Source organism: Triticum aestivum, chromosome 4A, assembly GCF_018294505.1.
Source record: "Triticum aestivum cultivar Chinese Spring chromosome 4A, IWGSC CS RefSeq v2.1, whole genome shotgun sequence".
Taxonomy (NCBI): domain Eukaryota; kingdom Viridiplantae; phylum Streptophyta; class Magnoliopsida; order Poales; family Poaceae; genus Triticum; species Triticum aestivum.
In genome coordinates, this window is record NC_057803.1 from 459286440 (window position 1) to 459305934 (window position 19495).

The window sequence follows — 19495 nt, forward strand, 5'->3', positions numbered from 1 at the left end:
CATCGACCGCGTAAACGATGCCATCGTGCACTATAGCATCAGACAAAAATGTTGCCTCAACAGGATTGATGATGAGCCATAACCATGTATGGCGACCGGATTCCAGATAGACTAATCCCATGTTGAACAAGGCAATGAGCTTGCAATCAATGTAGTCTTCTGATGGTGTGGGCACTTCACAGATTACAACTTTCTGCAAACAGAGGTCGAGCCAAAAGCTTGACGCGTCTCGTGCGTAGTAGGCAGGAGTGTCCGGCAGGCTGCAAGGCTCGATGGCACCGGTATCCAACAATGGAAGGGTGATCTCTCGCTGGGTGTAGATATCCACGAGACGCCATGGACTACCGGTGTGGTGGATGAGGACGATCCAGTTGGCCTTCATGCCCACCCAGTAGTGGCCGCGCATGAAGGATAGGTGGACGGGTAGTGGTAGCATGTCGAGGGTCACCACGGCAACCTCCGTAGTATCATCAATATGGTGTCTGGGCCACCTGCAAGGATCGGGCATCAGCAAGCAGGGTGTCTTGAAAAGAGCTGGCCGGTTGCAGACGAGTAGACGGTACAAAGACACCGAGCATGCGTCCAGACGGACGGTGCTGAGTAGGTTCATACGACTACAGATTTGCTCCAAGAGAACATCGGGGAGGGAATTCCAATCGCGGCTCTGCGTGTCAGTCAGTTCTACCATTGGGGTTTTTGGTGCTTGCGAGCCAGCGGGGAAGTGGATTCGGGTGGGCGAGCGAAGAAGCTTCTCCTCGTGTGGCCGAGAAGTGAGCGGGGGGATATGGTATGCGTGAGCTACCAAGGAAGATGGCGTGGGCAGGCGAGCAGTGAGCGGGGGTAAATGGTGTGCGGCCGACGATGGGGAAGAGAGGAGGAAGAAGAAGAGAGGAGGAGGAAGAAGAGATGGCAGTACTGGGTAAGGCTGATTTAGTAACACCAACACGCTGGTTCAGCTTATTAATTACGTGTCCCATCTGCTGCAGCGTGTATTGTCACTTCACTGTGAAGACTAGTTGAATAGTTCTCTCTGACCGAGATGGGGAATAATGGATCGCGAGGACTTCCTTTCTACAGTATCCCTATGCCTCTACGCTCACTTCACTCATTTTGCTCCGTACCTAGTCACTTGTTGAAATCTGTAGAAAGACAAATACTCCGTATTTGGGAACAGAGGGAGGCTTTTACTCCGTACTATTTGGGAACAGAGGGAGTATCACCATATGGAGGGAACAGAGGAAGCTTGAAATATGAACATGTCAATGGGAGGGAGTAAGCCCCATGCATGCATGCATGCATGCAACATGCAACACTCACACGTACACATGAACGCACGCAACACTCACGCACCCATGTGGCACACAGCACACGACGCAACACACACGCTCACGCTCAAGTGCTCAACCTACTCCCTACGTCCGTGAAAGACTGTACATTTAGAGATTTACACATTGACCAGGGCATAATTAACGCCAAAGTAGCAGACTTATGTGTGCATGCGACCATTGAGATAAGAAGATTAAGTGAAGGTCGTTGCATGCTATAATTAAGGATAGACATGTAGCCTATACCTACAGCACATGTTGGTGCATTAGTCAATCAATATCGATTTAGATTAAAGGCTAAATGCATTGCAAGTGTAGATGTACATCATGTACTACACTCTTTGTTTTATAGCCGATGTACACTCTTTGTTGGAAGACCGAGGGAGGACACATGCATGCACTCACATACACAGTCAGGGCGGTTCGCGTGCAAGGGTGGGACTCGTGTCGCGCCTGCGTAAAGTTTTGTTTAACTGATTTCTTTGCTCTGCCAACTGACAGGTGGGACCCAGAAACCAGGTGACAATTTAACCAGTCAACAAAGTGTCACGTCGACTATGTGGCTGGTTAGTAGGGTGCAATACGGTGCTCTACGATGAGCTAGTGATCGTATAATCGCCGCAAAACTATATATAGTGACCATAAAGAGCGTATTGTTACATACGTTGACCGCCAGTGTATTTTTCTCGTTTCAAATTAAGCCATATTAATCGGAAAGGATGCAGTATGGACTACTAGTACTAGTACTAGTACTGCTTTGATGTGTCTCGTCAACTCGCCGAACGAGGAGAAGCTTGCTTACTACGCCTCTCCCTCGCCCACACGCGCGGTGGTTCGCAGGACGAGAAGAGGGTTTTGACTACAGCGCCCTCTCCCTCTCCCTCTCCCTCTCCCTCGCCCTCGCCCTCGCCCTCGCGGTGGACGTGCAGCAGTTTAATCGGTGTCAGATTGCCAGAAGCATATTGTACTGTAGTATCATCATTGTTGGACCTTCCGAAGAGGCGAAGAGCCAAGTGCAAGGTTCACACGAGTACGAACTGTTGAACCTCCCGAAGAGACAAAGAGCCAAGCGCAAGGTTTTATAGGAGTTGCCGTCCTAGTAGGAGTGTACTACAACTATAGCGAACAATGCTACTGTATGATGCCGCCACGTCACGTATATCCAAAGCTGTGCCACCTTTTTTTCTCAAAGAGTGTGTTGGAGCCCGTGCAACAACAACACAAGTTGCACGTACACATAACACATTTACTAGTAATAAATTCTAAAGGACAAATGCCAGTATGCCACACAAGTTCATCTCCAATTCATGTGATAAATTTGTGCACGACTAGTCTACATATATTCACAGCGCTACCGTTCACAATTACCATACTCCACTTACACGTTATAGATGGGCTACATGTCCTCCTCCAGGTTCCTGTCCCAGGTGTTCTTCATGGATGACACGATCCATAGCGGTGGGCAACGGGAATCATTGTCGCAGCTTTCTAGTCCGGTTCCACACAATGGAGACTCATCCAAGCTGAAGCGGCATAAATTAGGGATAGCGTGTCCTAGCATGTCATTCATCCGGCGGTGCGCACTGAAGATACAACCATGCTTCATGAATGGCAGGCCTTCCGTGTTGTGCACGGAAGGTGGCATCCGCTTCACAATGGGGTAGTTGTCCCCGATGAAAAGTGAGTACTCTCCAAGAGTGTTCCTCGGCACCCACGTAGCATCACGGGGGTCGAACTCGGCGCCGTTCATCTGGTACACGTGGCATCCCAGATCTGGACACATGGTGACCTACATAGTCAAGGTCCATGCATAATAATGTTGTGCTCAAATATGGCGGTCAGTAATACTGTGCAGCAAATAGTACTACTCCGGTATAGAGGAAGTAAAATAACCGGCTTATTATATATAGCCACTCTTGGCTACATGGATGAGATAGTAAGACATGGAAAAACAAAAATGGTGGCAGCTAGTGGGTTCAAGTCTTCAAGGGCCTAGCTAGCTATACGCGTCCTCCAAGGTAAAAAGTACTCCTACTAGTACTACAAAGTATACTACTAGTACAACAATGAAAGAGAAGGCGAGAGGGTTAAAAAATGGAATACCTGGGTAGATGGTGATGGTCCGATCGTGGTAGATTGTGTGACCATGTTGCACATCAGTGGTACCATGGGTAACGACTGCTAAGATAGTTGATCCCAATATGCCAAAGTCAGCTACAAGGTTCCAGGTTAGATCGAATTGCAGATGCAAATGCACATCCAGGATCGGCGATCTTATTTTGATCGGGGGATGACTGGTCCCTGCAAAATAATGGAGTACCGTTAGGGATGCAAATGATGGTTTGTGCATTCCGTTTGTAATCTCCCGTACCGTAGGATGGCAACCAGATGAAACAAGTCCCCTGGCTTGTCACCGCGAAGATGCGGCCTAGATGGCGCACGGCGTCTTCGAACGTGTAGGGGTACAAATCTGCCGCCGCCAACATGCGCCAGCCTCTGCCGTTACTGCCTCTTGCATTGATGGCAATCCTTATGTCGAACACCGCGATGAGATAGTAATCGTCATAGACGCGTCACTTTATCGGCGGGTCCCCAATTGCTATATTCTTCAATCTCATGTAGGCATCATCATACGTATTCAAGCCCGGCCAATCCGGAAGGCCGATCCCAATGGTGGAGAAGGGGTCTACCGGAACGGCCGCACTGTTGTGGATGTTGTGCAAAATGATGGTGGTATCCGGCCGGAGGTATGCAAGCCAATATTTGTTGGCACCGACCCAAACCTATATATAAGACGGTGGGCAGCGAAGAAATTATTGGATGGAAATGGAATAACTGAGTACTACATGATCAAACTCCATTACTGACCTGCTCATCGAACAAAATCCGACTACCTCTCAACGTCGGCAACTCTAGCGGAGTCAATGTGCAACCATGGCTAGGGAGCGGTGGACTGTTCCAAGGATTGTCCCATAGAAGAACCTTCTCCTCGAGGACGCATGGAAGACCAACAAGCATGGCCTTTTCCCAAGCCTATTTAAGCAGCGTCTTGAAAAAGTTGGTGCAGGAAGCACCGAGTTTTGCGGCGGTCCAGTCCGCAAGGCCGATCCCAATGGTGGAGAAGGGGTCTACCGGAATGGCCGCACTGTTGTGGATGTTGTGCAAAATGATGGTGGTATCCGGCCGGAGGTATGCAAGCCAATCTTCGTTGGCACTAACCCAGACCTATATATAAGACAGTGGGCAGCGGAGAAATTACGGGATGGAAATGGAATAACTAAGTACTACATGATCAAACTCCATTACTGACCTACTCATCAGACAAAATCCGACTACCTCTCAACGTCGGCAACTCTAGCGGAGTCAACGTGCAACCATGGCCAGGGAGCGGTGGACTGTTCGAAGGATTGTCCCATAGAAGAACCTTCTCCTCGAGGACGCATGGAAGACCAACAAGCATGGCCTTTTCCCAAACCTGTTTAAGCAGCATCTTCAAAAAGTTAGTGCAGGAAGCACCGAGTCTTGCAGTGGTGAGGACGTCGGAGCGGCGTGCGATTTATCCCACAGGATCGTCGTCCAAGGTCTCCTAGCCCCGACGAGGAGGAGAACCGCCTGGCGAATCCATGGGAGCAGCGACGAACTGCCTTCTCTTCGGGGGGAGGGGAACTGGCGAGGAGGAGATAAGAGTGTAGTAACCGCAGGGCCTCGTCCCTTCCAACTGTAGATCGTTCCTCAGCGAAGGGGTGAGGCTATTATTTACTACTAGTACTAGCATTATGGAACGTTATGGGATTGCATTATACTATAAATAATAGCACTAGTAAGAAATATTTGGCACTAGGTAGTAGTTTTTGGCGTGGATTAAGAAATTTTGGGTATGTTTTTGCCATTTTTTGTACACGCCAACTAGTGTCAAAAAATGTCTTACATTATGTGACGGAGGAGTACGTACTCGTACTGTAGCAGTACTAGTACTACTTTTCTCAACTAGTAGTGTGATGTACTGTACTTCTAGTCTAGTCTAGTATAGTGCACCAGTTTTGAACTCTTGAATCTCAGGGCCAAGGAGCTACACTTGGAAGTGGAGGGTACTACTGTTCTCTAGAACCATCGCTGTACTATCAATGTAGGGGAAGTACACCTACGTAGTGGCCTAGTGGGTACTCTCGGTGCTCTATTCAGCCGCTCCTCTCACGTAGCTGGCCTACTCAGCCGCTCCTCTCACGCACACACTAGAAGCCTGTTTATCAGCGACGGTTACTGCGGGGGCAGAACATTTGAGTTATTTGATACAACGAGACTAGGCTTTTTGCTTCCATTTGTGGAGGTGTAATGGATCTCGTCGAACTTTGTTAGTAGTTCCTTCTTTATGAATGAGATTAAGCAAAGCTTTTGCCTCCGTTTCAAAAAAACACGTCAAGAGGAATTTCTTTTATAGTAGAGCCGATAATGGAGTGAAGTCCATGCGTGCTACGCCACAAGCTACGGAGTAGTAGTAGTAGTAGTAGTAGTAGTAGTAGTAGTAGTAGTAGTAGTAGTAGTAGTAGTAGTAGTAGTAGTAGTAGTAGTAGTAGTAGTAGTAGTAGTAGTAGTAGAGCACTTTACATACAGAGCCATATTGCACAGTTCCCAATGCCCCACCAGGCTTTTCCGGCTCCTCGGGCTTAATTGAGAGGCGCTAGTTTAAATATGCTACTAGCTGATGAGGAAGCTGCAAGCGAGGTGCAGCTAGGGCGAGCACGCGAGCCACGGGATGCTGGGAAGGAAAACTCATTCACGTGGCTAGGTTGTCCAGTGCACCCAGATTGTGGGGCCACATGTCCGTTTGACTTCAAAACTCAAACTACCCGTGTAAAATATTGGCTCGCAACGAAGTGTAGTAGTACTATTTTTTTAAAGGTCGTCGTGCATTTGGCCAGGATCGAACCCACAAAACGAGGTATACACTCCCGCGACCACTAGTAGTACTCGTTGGAGTACAACGCAACCTAGAATCGCCTTTTGTCGCTAGTAGTACGTACATTGTTCCTTGCAAGAAACCCCTAAGATCATGGTTAATAGTATAGCCAGCTGCTGGCTATAAGCCAGTGCCATGTCATCTACAGCCCATCTTATAGCCAACATGTACAATAATAGATCAAAAGAGTGTACTACTTTTTTATTATGTGGCCCACTTCTCATTCTCAGAAAGTGCCTAGGAGCATGTGCTAGAGCTGGCTCTTCACGAAGAGCCCGCTTACCTTCTCTCTCCTCTTCTCTTTCCTCCAACTAAGCAGAAATATACTAGTTTATTTCTTATAGCCCGCTGACTCAGCTCTATTGTACTTGCTCTAATAATGCAAGAAACCACTAAGATGCCAAGAAACTACTACCACTTGCATATGTGGCAGACTTAAGATAAGACTACCTTATCAACCATTGTACATGCTCTTACCAACAAAAATCCTCGAGTGACCTCCTACCTCCGGCCCGTCCACCTAGTCATCCTCGGCCATGGGACGCAGCTACCACCGCCGGCAGAAGGCGAGGTCAAAACCACCGGCGGTGCGGAGCCCATGTTGCGGCAGCCCGGATGCCAGCTCCGTCTGGTGCTCGCGGCCGCTAGCTAGCCAAGATAGCTCTGCCCAGCTGCTTGTCTGCAAGGTTTGTTAGCTAGATTGGCACGGCAGCGCGTCGGCTTGCTCGCGCGCGCTGCGCTAAGGCCAGCCATCTGGCTCGAGCGAAGGCCAGTGTGGCGGCTTGCTCGCTCGTGCCAGCCTGCCAACCCGTGCGGAGGCCAGCGCGGCGTCCAGCCCGTCCGGTGGAGCGGCGGCCAACTCGCTCATCACCGGCGCCACCGACGAACATGCATCAGTACTATTTGAACTAATGTTCAGGAAAAATAATGATTTGAGGGGGAATAACAGGATAGAAGGTCAGATGTGGGTCCCTCGTGTCAACGGTCAAACAAAATGTGTTGGTTTAAGCTGCCTTGTCAGCACGGACATGTGGGCCAACCCTATCATAAATGGGTTTAAACGAACCTAATCGGTAGGAGTACTAGGTAGTTTTTGGCGTGGATTAAGAAATTTTGGGTATGTTTTTGCTATTTTTTGTACAATAGATTCTTCCTAGGGCTGGTTGATAGTGGTAGTTTTTTGTTAAATACTCTACATATTGTAAGTAGGAGTGAAAGTTAAGCTTTGGAAGCCAATAAGCAAGCCTAGTTACATAGTGCATATGTGTACCTGATTGAAAGTAAATATCAACCATGAGTGACTAATATCTTGATGGAAAACTCGAAACTATGGAATACTAGGGAAAAATGCATGGTTGGAAATACTAGCAATGTTCATGTCTGTTGCAACGAATCATAATTAGAATAATACTTATTCACAAACTTAGTACAAAACACTCTAATTTTGGTATACATATGTCACTAGAGATATATTATGTTTCAATTAGAATATATTCCTTGGGATGTTTTGGTGAGGTTAGGGAGGGATGTGGTTGGTTTTAAGATACTAATTATGGGTTTTTCTGCAAATTGGTAGACAAGTGGGATGTTGGTGACAAAAGGCAACAACTTACCTCACAATCATTCGATGTAGATCTAATGGTCAGAAACGACGGATGGCAGACACACCAGCATCACCAACTTAGTCTTGTGTAGGAGTACTAGCAAGATCCGTGCATTGCATGGAACATCAAGATGCATTTTTTTATAAAACACTTGTTGTGATTAACCCTTGTGGGAGTAATCCCATGTGTAAAAACTAATGATATCTCGAAAAATATGAGATAAGGTGAAGAGGAGTGGGGTGTGGTGGTGGTTGGTGGTCGGACTGAGCGGAGGCATGGGGATTGACGACGCCGGCAGCGGCCACCAGGCCAGTTTGTTCCAGAGGCTTCCTTTCTTAATTGCTCAACAATGAGGTTTGTTGGAGATAAGGATGAACGAGGGAAGGCCTTGTCTGCAAATGTGGAAGACCAACAAGCATGGCCTTTTCCCAAGCCTGTTTAAGCAGCGTCTTGAAAAAGTTAGTGCAGGAAGCACCGAGTCTTGCGGTGGTGAGGACATTGGAGCGGCGTGCGATTTCTCCCGTAGGATCGTCGTCCAAGGTCTCCCAGCCCCGACGAGGAGGAGAACCGCCTGGCGAATCCATGGGAGCAGCGACGAACTGGCTTCTCTTCGGGGGGAACTGGCGAGCAGGAGATAAGAGCGTAGTAACTGCAGGGCCTCGTCCCTTCCAACTGTAGATCGTTCCTCAGCGAAGGGGTGAGGCTATTATTTACTACTAGTACTAGCATTATGGAACGTTATGGGATTGCATTATACTGTAAATAATAGCACTAGTAAGAAATATTTGGCACTAGATAGTAGTTTTTGGCGTGGATTAAGAAATTTTGGGTATGTTTTTGCCATTTTTTGTACACGCCAACTAGTGTCAAAAATGTCTTACATTATGTGACGGAGGAGTATGTACTCATACTATAGCAGTACTAGTACTACTTTTCTCAACTAGTAGTGCGATGTACTGTACTTCTAGTCTAGTCTAGTATAGTGCACCAGTTTTGAACTCTTGAATCTCAGGGCCAAGGAGCTACAGTTGGAAGTGGAGGGTACTACTGTTCTCTAGAACCATCGCTGTACTATCAATGCAGGGGAAGTACACCTGCATAGTGGCCTAGTGGGTACTCTCGGTGCTCTATTCAGCCGCTCCTCTCACGTAGCTGGCCTACTCAGCCGCTCCTCTCACGCACACACTAGCAGCCTGTTTATCAGCGACGGTTATTGCGGGGGCAGAACATTTGAGTTATTTGATACAGCGAGACTAGGCTTTTCGCTTCCATTTGTGGAGGTGTAATGGATCTCGTCGAACTTTGTTAGTAGTTCCTTCTTTATGAATGAGATGAAGCAAAGCTTTTGGCCTCCGTTTCAAAAAAACACGTCAAGAGGAATTTCTTTTATAGTAGAGCCGATAATGGAGTGAAGTCCATGTGTGCAACGCCACAAGCTACAGAGTAGTAGTAGAGCACTTTACATACAGAGCCATATTGCATAGTTCCCAATGCCCTGCCAGGCTTTTCCGGCTCCTCGGGCTTAATTGAGAGGCGCTAGTTTAAATATGCTACTAGCTGATGAGGAAGCTGCAAGTGAGGTGCGGCTAGGGCGAGCACGCGAGCCACGAGATGCTGGGAAGGAAATCCGTTCACGTGGCTAGGCTGTCCAGTGCACCCAGAATGTGGGGCCACACGTCCGTTTGACTTCAAAACTCAAACTACCCGTGTAAAATATTGGCTCGCAGCGAAGTGTAGTAGTACTATTTTTTTTAAAGGTCGCTGTGCGTTTGGCCGGGATCGAACCCACAAAACGAGGTATACACTCCCACGACCACTAGTAGTACCCGTTGGAGTACAACGCAACCTAGAATCGCCTTTTGTCGCTAGTAGTACGTACATTGTTCCTTACAAGAAACCCCTAAGAGCATGGTTAATAGTATAGCCAGCTGCTGGCTAGAAGCCAGTGCCATGTCATCTACAGCCCATCTTATAGCCAACATGTACAATAATAGATCAAAAGAGTGTACTACTTTTTTATTATGTGGCCCACTTCTCATTCTCAGAATGTGCCTAGGAGCACGTGCTAGAGCTGGCTCTTCACGAAGAGCCCACTTACCTTCTCTCTCCTCTTCTCTTTCCTCCAACTAAGCAGAAATATACTAGTTTATTTCTTATAGCCCACTGACTCAGCTCTATTGTACTTGCTCTAATAATGCAAGAAACCACTAAAATGCCAAGAAACTACTACCACTTGCATATGTGGCAGACTTAAGATAAGACTACCTTATCAACCATTGTACATGCTCTTACCAAAAAAAATCCTCGAGTGACCTCCTACCTTCGGCCCGTCCACCTAGTCATCCTCGGCCATGGGACGCAGCTACCGCCATCGGCAGAAGGTGAGGTCAAAACCGCCGGCGGTGCGGAGCCCATGTTGCGACAGCCCGGATGCCTGCTCCGTTCGGTGCTCGCGGCCGCTAGCTAGCCAAGATAGCTCCGTCCAGCTGCTTGTCTGCAAGGTTTGCTAGATTGATTGGCACGGCAGCGCGGCGGCTTGCTCGCGCGCGCTGCGCTAAGGCCAGCCATCTGGCTCGAGCGAAGGCCAGCGCGGCGGCTTGCTCGCTCGTGCCAGCCTGCCAACCCGTGTAGAGGCCAGCGCGGCGTCCGGCCCGTCCGGCGGAGCGGCGGCCAACTCGCTCATCACCGGCGCCACCGACGAACATGCATCAGTACTGTTTGAAGTAATGTTCAGGAAAAATAATGATTTGAGGGGGAATAACAGGATAGAAGGTCAGATGTGGGTCCCTCGTGTCAACGGTTAAACAAAATGTGTTGGTTTAAGCTGCCTTGTCAGCACGGACGTGTGGGCCAACCCTGTCATTAATGGGTTTAAACGAACCTAATCGGTAGGAGTACTAGGTAGGTTTTGGCATGGATTAAGAAATTTTGGGTATGTTTTTGCTATTTTTTGTACAATAGATTCTTCCTAGGGCTGGTTGAAAGTGGTAGTTTTTTGTTAAATACTCTACATATTGTAAGTAGGAGTGAAAGTTAAGCTTTGGAAGCCAATAAGCAAGGCTAGTTACATAGTGCACATGTGTACATGATTGAAAGTAAATATCAACCACGAGTGACTAATATCTTGATGGAAAACTCGAAACTATGGAATACTAGGGAAAACATGCATGGTTGGAAATACTAGCAATGTTCATGTCTGTTGCAATGAATCATAATTAGAATAATACTTATTCACAAACTTAGTACAAAACACTCTAATTTTGATATACTTATGTCACTAGAGATATATTATGTTTCAATTAGAATATATTCCTTGGGATGTTTTGGTGAGGTCGGGGAGGGATGTGGTTGGTTTTAAGATACTAATTATGGGTTTTTTCTGCAAATTGGTACACAAGTGGGATGTTGGTGAGAAAAGGCAACAACTTACCTCAATCGTTAGATGTAGATCTAATGGTCAGAAACGACGGATGGCAGACACACCAGCATCACCAACTTAGTCTTGTGTAGGAGTACTAGCAAGATCCGTGCATTGCACGGAACATCAAGATGCATTTTTTTATAAAACACTTGTTGTGATTGACCCTTGCGGGAGTAATCCCATGTGTAAAAACTAATGATATCTCGAGAAATATGAGATAAGGTGAAGAGGAGTGGGGTGTGGTGGTGGTTGGTGGTCGGACTGAGCGGAGGCATGGGGATTGACGACGCCGGCAGCGGCCACCAGGCCAGTTTGTTCCAGAGGCTTCCTTTCTTAATTGCTCAACAATGAGGTTTGTTGGAGATAAGGATGAACGAGGGAAGCCCTTGTCTGCAAATGTGGAGAGGGGTGCGGGTATCTTTTAGTTTAATTTCCATCCGTCACATATAGATCGGACGGTCTATATTGCAAGATGGCACACGTACCATCATCACCAACTCGGTTTTTTATAAGAGAAGAAATATAAGTATGGAGATACAAACGTATTATCGATACTTGCTTCCGTAAACTAGCATCTACATTCTATTCAATGCCTCGGCATGTGGGGCCTTAGCACAATGACTTCTCGACTATGTAAAACAAAGATTTTCCCGTCGCTGACGAGGGGGTGACGGCGGCGCACTTCTTGGCTTGCTCTAGTCCTAGTAGTCATACTAGGTGGTCTAAGCACGTGTATATTTATTCTTTTTCACGTCTCATGTTCGCCATACTGCCACGACTGTTGATGAATAGACGGTAAGTTATTCACGGGGAAACCCTTGTTGAGCGTGTTTGCGAGAGAGAGAGAGAGAGAGTATGTTAGAGACTGAGGCGATGATAACAGGTTCTTTCTGTCTATGTGTGTGGAGGATAGAGAGAGACATGTACATGGGGCTTTGTGTTGTGTAACGTGGAGACACAATAATTAGAGAGTGAGTGTGTGAGATACACATGCGGACATGAGGAGAGATGAGGATCCGGATAAATGGGTGTTTGTACGTGTCTGTGTGTGTTTGTGCACGCGTTTGTGTGTGAGAGGGAGAGAGTGTATGTGGAGTAGAGAGACAACTGATGATGTAAACCTAGTATAAGGGAAGGGGGAATGGTGTGACATGTGTAGTAGCGAGATAGCACGGGTGCGGGCGGGGGGGAGCAGACTATTTGGAAGAGACATCGAGTGTGTGTGTGGGGGGGGAGAGGGGTGTGAGAGCGAGAGAAAGAGAGAGCTAGCGACGGAGAGAGAGAGAGAGAGAGAGAGAGAGAGAGAGAGAGAGGGAGAGAGAGAGAGAGGAAGAGAGGGGGCGAGAGGGGTCGTTTGTGTCCATAAATGGTGTATAGATAGGGAGACAATGTTGATGTTGTCCGAAATTGGCCTATGAACGGAGACGCAAGGGAAGCGAGTCATCGTGTGTGTGATAGGGACTTCATGAGAGATCTAGAATAGATGGTGTAGAGAACAATGTGCAAAATCGAGAACGATTATACATTAGGGAGCTATGCAAAGAGTCACGACATATATGTATACAGGGAAGGAGCTAGGGCGGGTCCGCATGTGGGAGAGATAGAAAGAGGAGAGTGGTGCACAAGGAGACAAAGTGTGCTTGTTTGCAGCGGGGGTGGTGTGTGAGGTGAGTGCTCGAGAACCACATAACTAGGGAGATAGACGTTTGGGGCGACGTTTTGTGTGTATGGGAAATATACACTCTACATAGTGCGTGTGCTTGGGTAAGAGAGATAGCGGGAGACCTAGAGAGTGAGGGAAGAGATGTGTGCATGCCCGAGAGACAAAGTGATAGAGACATATGTTGGGGTCCGGACTTTACAAGAGAGAGGGGTGTTAATGTGCTCGTGTGTTGGTGTTTGGGGGAGAGAACGACTTCTGTGTGTGTGTGTGTGTGTGTGTGTTTGTGGTGGGGGATGACTTCAGATAAAGAGTGAGGTGTCTATATTTGAGGGACTTTAGCGTAATTGAGATATTGTGCACTCATGGTTGATCAGTTTGTTTCACAGTTTGTACTATGAGATAATGATACTTTTGAACATGCGTGATATACCTTGATGTACCAGAATTACAAACCTAAGATTGGAATTTTGGAATTTGACTCCATCATTAGCTTTTGTAATTCATTTAAACGGAGGTACATTTTTAAGCCGGGATTTCGTGATTTCAAATTCATATATCAAACCTAGATATATACACATACGGGCATGTTCAAACTTTATAATCATCCACTTTATTCATACACATACACATTTTTGCTTTTGTCATCATATTTAGGATAAACACATTTGGAATTTCATTTGAATTGGACCGTATGATGGTATTTGCTTGTAGTAGCTCAATGATCCATATTTGAATTGAATGGACAATCTAAGTTTCGAGTTGGAGACATTGATTTTCAAAACTTGCACATTTTTTTGCGTGCAAAACAAACAAATTGTCGGCCATGATATCATAGTCGGCCGTACGAGAGCAGAATACTTATAATTTTAGGCGCCAAAAGCTTTCAAACTTCCCGCTCACATCGAAATATCACGCGCCCGAAAGTTTAGCCCTGCGATATTCCTGTTTTACCCCTGCCACATGAACGGAAAAGGGTTGCTTTGGTAACTCCATTGTTTTCCCCTCTTTGCCCCCAACATTCTTCCCCAGAGCCCCTCCCCTTCCCCTCCCCGACCCCCCAACCACGGCAAGCCGCCGAATCTAGTCCTCCGCCGCAGCGGTGGACCTCACACCCCGCCGGATCTACCTTCCGCACCTTGGAACCCCCAAATGCCAACTCACCACTTCACCGGAGCCGCTTCAGCGACTGGCTTGTCCACCGCTCCAGATCTCCTTGACCGCCATCATGGTCCACCGCACCGGATCTGCTTAACCGGCGCCCTCGTCCACCACAGCGTAGGCCCTTCACTGACTCCCTCGTCCGCCCCTTCGCTGGCCCTTCATACAAGCCCTCGTCCGCTGCAACAGATCTGCCTCACCGAAAGCACTGTACAACGCGCCCGCCGAAGCCTTCGTCCACTGCACCGGACCCGCTCCACGGACGCCATATTCAACTCCACCGGCCCTGCTTTACCGAAGCCGCAGCCTCATCAGGTTATTTCAATTTGTACTCCTTTGGTTTTTCTCTTTATCGTGCAACTGTTCACTTACCACAGATGAGCTTTCTTGTATGTCGACAGGCGCCGCAACCGTAGCACTGGAGCCGCTTCAGCGACAGCGACAGCCGGCCCAAACTCAACCGCAACACGAGCACCATCGACGATCCTTAGCTATCAAGTATGACAACGATACCCATACGCCGCCGAAAATCAGGTACTATTATCCAACGGCCGACACCTATGTTCACTTTCCTAGCATAAGCACCACACCTTTGAATTTCTTCAGGGCATGATTCAGTTTTTCATGAGACGCGTTATTCTGCTTGCACCTGTAGGGCCATACTTCTGGCAGTGAACATGTTACATGTGCTAAATTACATACCAGTGCACATATAGTTAATATGCTTTAGTTTTGTTTTGATGCCACCTGTTGGTTCCATCAGACTGCTTAATGTTCTCTATGCTTAATTACACATCAGCAAACTAGCATGTGGTTCCACTGCTTTTTGTTCATTTTACCCTACATTTTCTGATGCTAGCTATTACATCACTGCTCCGAGCCTCTGTTCATTACTTGTTTGTGTGTTCTTGATCTTCCCAAGTTGCATGACTAATTTGATGCTTCTATTAATTATGGAGCTGCCAACCCCATCAAGCAAAATATTTGTTCTTTTGGGGCTAGCACCTCGAACAAGCATAAAAATAGAGGGAAGCAGATATATTGTCATGTATGCACACACCCTTCTTTTATTAGTTTAGATGAACCATTGATGATCAATTCGGACCAGTGCATGCGATTAAAATTAATTTTACCTAAATAGATGGTGCAGAATAAACTACAACAACTAGATTTGCAACCACAGGATGCTGACGATATCTTCAAAGAACATTGCAACAGCAGCTAGGCTTCACAGCAACATATGGTAAGCCAGTGTGTTTTAGTACATGTGAAATGTAATGCGAGTGGGCTGCTTTCTTGGCTTGTGCCCTCAATGTGTAATCCTACCGAATTACAAATAGTTCGGTTATCTGATTTGCTGTATTGCTTGATTCAAATGCTTATTTGTTGTTACGCTATACCTGAGTTGGCCAATATGTCAGCAGTGCCTGCTATACTATCGTAAAGAAATGCATGCCTATTTCATTTGAGTCCTTAACTTTTCCTCTCAACTTCATCACAAGACTGTCTTCGTAGTTTATATGAGGCCACACCGTTAAGTGCTTTCTCAGATTATTTCAACTGCTTAGATGCCTTGGCAACTTAAATATAGCGGTTGTACACTCCCTTTCAACTAGGGATGTGAACTGGGTCCCGTTTAATCCCGATTAAAGTCCACTAGTGGTATGATAGTTCAAAAGAGTTTTTGTTTTTTGAGGAAAATGAACTAGGGAGGTAGCAAAAACTAACTAGATGGGACTGGCGGATGTCGTTTATTTGCCACTTACATCCCTAGTTTCATCTTACCATTTTAATTTCTTTTCGGCCGATGCTGCTTTGAACCATTTAAATATAGTTTGCCATGCTCGGCAATAATTCGTCCGTCGTTTACTATGTAAGCTTACTGCTTGGATCATACGATAACTATCTCTTACTGATGTCCAGCGGAAACCTTTAAGGATGTCGTTCACACTAGGACACAATGTACAACCCCAGAATCTATTTGTAGAAGCAGTGCGCCATCCATGTTACCAGATGGTAGAAGTTCAGAGGCAACACCGCTGGAGAGCAGTCTGAGCACAGATATTATAGTGCGTGAGGCTCTACTAGAGGCAGAAAGAGATGGTGTGGCTGCCATGAATGAGGTAATCTTTATCTTGAGGCTGGAAATTATGGAATTAGCTGCACGCATTATGCAAGCAACCCAAGAATTGAAGGAAGTAAGAATGTTGCATTTGAAGATGGAGGAGGTCCTGCTGTTTCTGCAATCTGAAGCCCAAGGTAATCCCGGTTCTTCTTTAGATACCAGTTGAAATTGTCATTAGATTATTGTACTTGCATGTTGTGTCATGTCTCTGAATGGATTATGTTGCAAGACCCCCTATGTTGTCCATGTGTTGTAATGATCCGAATTTTTTAGGCAAGGTAATCCTTAGTACTTGTATGATTGACATAAGGTGAACTATTTTTCGTGTGAGCATATTGTATTGGATAAAATAACTGTTGACTCAGAGTGTATCCAACCTACTGAATTCGAAGATCACGGCATTTCTAAATCATAATCATATATAAAGGTGGAATAAATCTTTGTTGTGGTTTTGAAGAAATAAATAACAAAATGTATAATTATCTGTGGATATTCGTAATCGAATACAAATTGGATTTGAATTTAGTTTGCCAGGTCCCAGGGCAAACGTGAATGCTAATTCTCCCATGTTTTGAACAAAGCGGCTAAACACCCACCATAATTTGTGGGCTGCCCGAAGCAAGTGTTTGCGAGATGGAAATTACTGTCTACCCCTGACACTTGACATCCTTATCGACCGGATTTACACTGTTGTCGATAGGGGTAGATTAGTAACTTCAATAAGACGTGACACGACGGCCTCTGAGCCCATTTAGACACGGTGGGCGCCAAACGTGGGCGGCAAAACACATTTGATTCAAGCTCGTCCGAAAGACATGTGTCTCTTCCTCCATTTCCCCATTCATACATGGTGGGCGGCAAAACAAACTCTCCTTGTCCGAAATCGATGTAGGCTAATATTTTAAATAGGGGAAGATGTGTAACTTCCATCAGACGTGACACAACCGCCCTACCTGTCAGCCCTGTTCATACACCGTGGGCGCCAACCGTGGGCGGCAAAACACCCTCTCCTCGCCCGAAATAGTTACCGGCAAATATTTGGGAGATGCGAGATTACCGTCCTATCCCCAACCGACGCGATGTCCGAAATTTTAAACGGGGGATAAGTTCGTAACTTTCCCCCATTTCAGAGAAGCGTGTCCCAAAGTTTGAGATCCCCCCCTCCCCTCCATTTCCCCATTCATACACCGTCGGCGGCACGACAACCTCCGCACTGCGGCCAGCCTCCTCCGTCCGCCACCCCATCCTCCACCTTGCCGGAGCCGCTACCCCTACCCCGTCGTCCACTGCAAGAGATGGACATCTCTCATCCACGGCGCTGGACCAGGATCCTTTCATCGCCTCCTCTCGCTTCATCGGCGCCGTCGTCCACCTTGTCGTTGCCACTCCTACGACCGCCTCGTCCACGGCAACAGGATATATCCCCTGACCCGGCCGTCTGCCGTCTAAAGTCTTCTTCCCCACCGCCAACAGCCATCGCACCCGCAGCACCCTCAACGTATCAGCATAGGCCTACACGACGTCACAAGAGAGGTGGTACTCTTCCATATGTGCTTAAGTTATTGATCTCACCCGGAAAATAGATCGTAATTTGTTTACTGTACTTTTCTTGTCTGTACCAAATCATAGTGGCTAGTTGAAAGCAAACATTGGTTGCGAAGTAGCTTTGTCCGGTTTGCACCTTCAGATCTGCCATGGCACGGGCACTATACTCGTAAAGCTTATGGTTTCCCCCCTTTATATTCACTACCATCATCGTAGGTGCTTCGTGTCGTGCTAGCACTGCTCCTCAAGACCTCAACCCAAAGCTTACGTGTTGAAATACGAATCTGATATGATGCTCATATCACTAAAACAGAGAAAGTTTAATTGGTCACCTAATGTTCCTATATTCGTTTCGAAAAGCATGTGCGCCACCCACTGGTCCAACTAGTTCCACTTTCCTGATTTTTCTCTTGATGCTTAGGGTTTTCCCCTTTTATCTACTCTACTATGATCTACGTAGGTGCTTTCTGTCATACTAGCATTACTCCACCCTTCAAGCTAAACAACACAACACTCAGAATTCGAAATCTTAGTTGTTCAAATATGATTGTGATATGATACTGATATTAGTTAACCGACACCTTTAATTGGTTAGCTAAAGGTCCCACTTGAGTTTCCAAATGCATGTCGCGACATATAGAGAGACAGCATAATTGCATTTCTTTGTCACTTGTTGACCGTACTTTCTTGTCCATACCAAATCTTAGTTGTTATTTCAAAGCAAACATCGGTTGCTAACTACCCTTTGTGCGGTTTGTAGCTTCAGATCTTCCATTCCACTGCCACGGTGAACACTGTACTCATCATGCTTATGTTTTCCCCATTTTATGATGACCACAATCAGCCTACATGGTTCGTGTTGTAATAGCACTGCTCCACCCATCGAGCTAAACAAGCTTAGTTGTACAAATTCATATCTGATATTATTACTGATATTAGTAAAACTGAGAGATATTTAATTGGTTAACTAAATGTTCCTACTTTAGTTTCGAAATGCATGTGAGCCACATATGGAGAGACCGAAAAGAATAGTATTTCTCTGTGCGCTCTGGTCCATCATGGGTGGCCAACCGACATTGTATTGAAAGACTTGTAATATCTTCAATTTGTTGCTCTTCTACTCTTCTTTAAGATGATACTCTTCTCTTGCGGTCGACTGGTCAGGTCGAGTTGTTCTCCCTTAGTATATTTTGAATCTGTCAGTCAGGTCGACTTGTTCTTCTTTACTATATGTTGAAGCTATCATCTGCGAAGTGTCATCACTTCTGGAGCTCTCATATTTTGAGTAGTAGGCCACATTATATTAATGCACACAACAAATTACAGCATGCATGGCATCTTTTAAAAGAATTGCAGAGATAGCACAAAGGGGTTTACAGGGAGGCAGTATTGGATTAGAATCACCTCTGCATTACAAAGAAAATCTCACTTGTTTTTATGTTTTCATGCATGTCAGATATTGAACATTATCAAAATGAATATGAGAATGGGCGCACGAGAGGAATAGCGGAACGATCCACTGGCTAACAAACTTGGCATGGTGGAGGATGGCCTATCTTATTCACCCATCAAGGTGCTTGCTCTAACTTTGCAAAGTTGTATTGGTCGCACATATTTTGCATCTGACCTCTTGCATTACTTCTACTTTGTTACACCATCTGCTTAGTTTAAGGATCATATATGAGTATATGTCATAC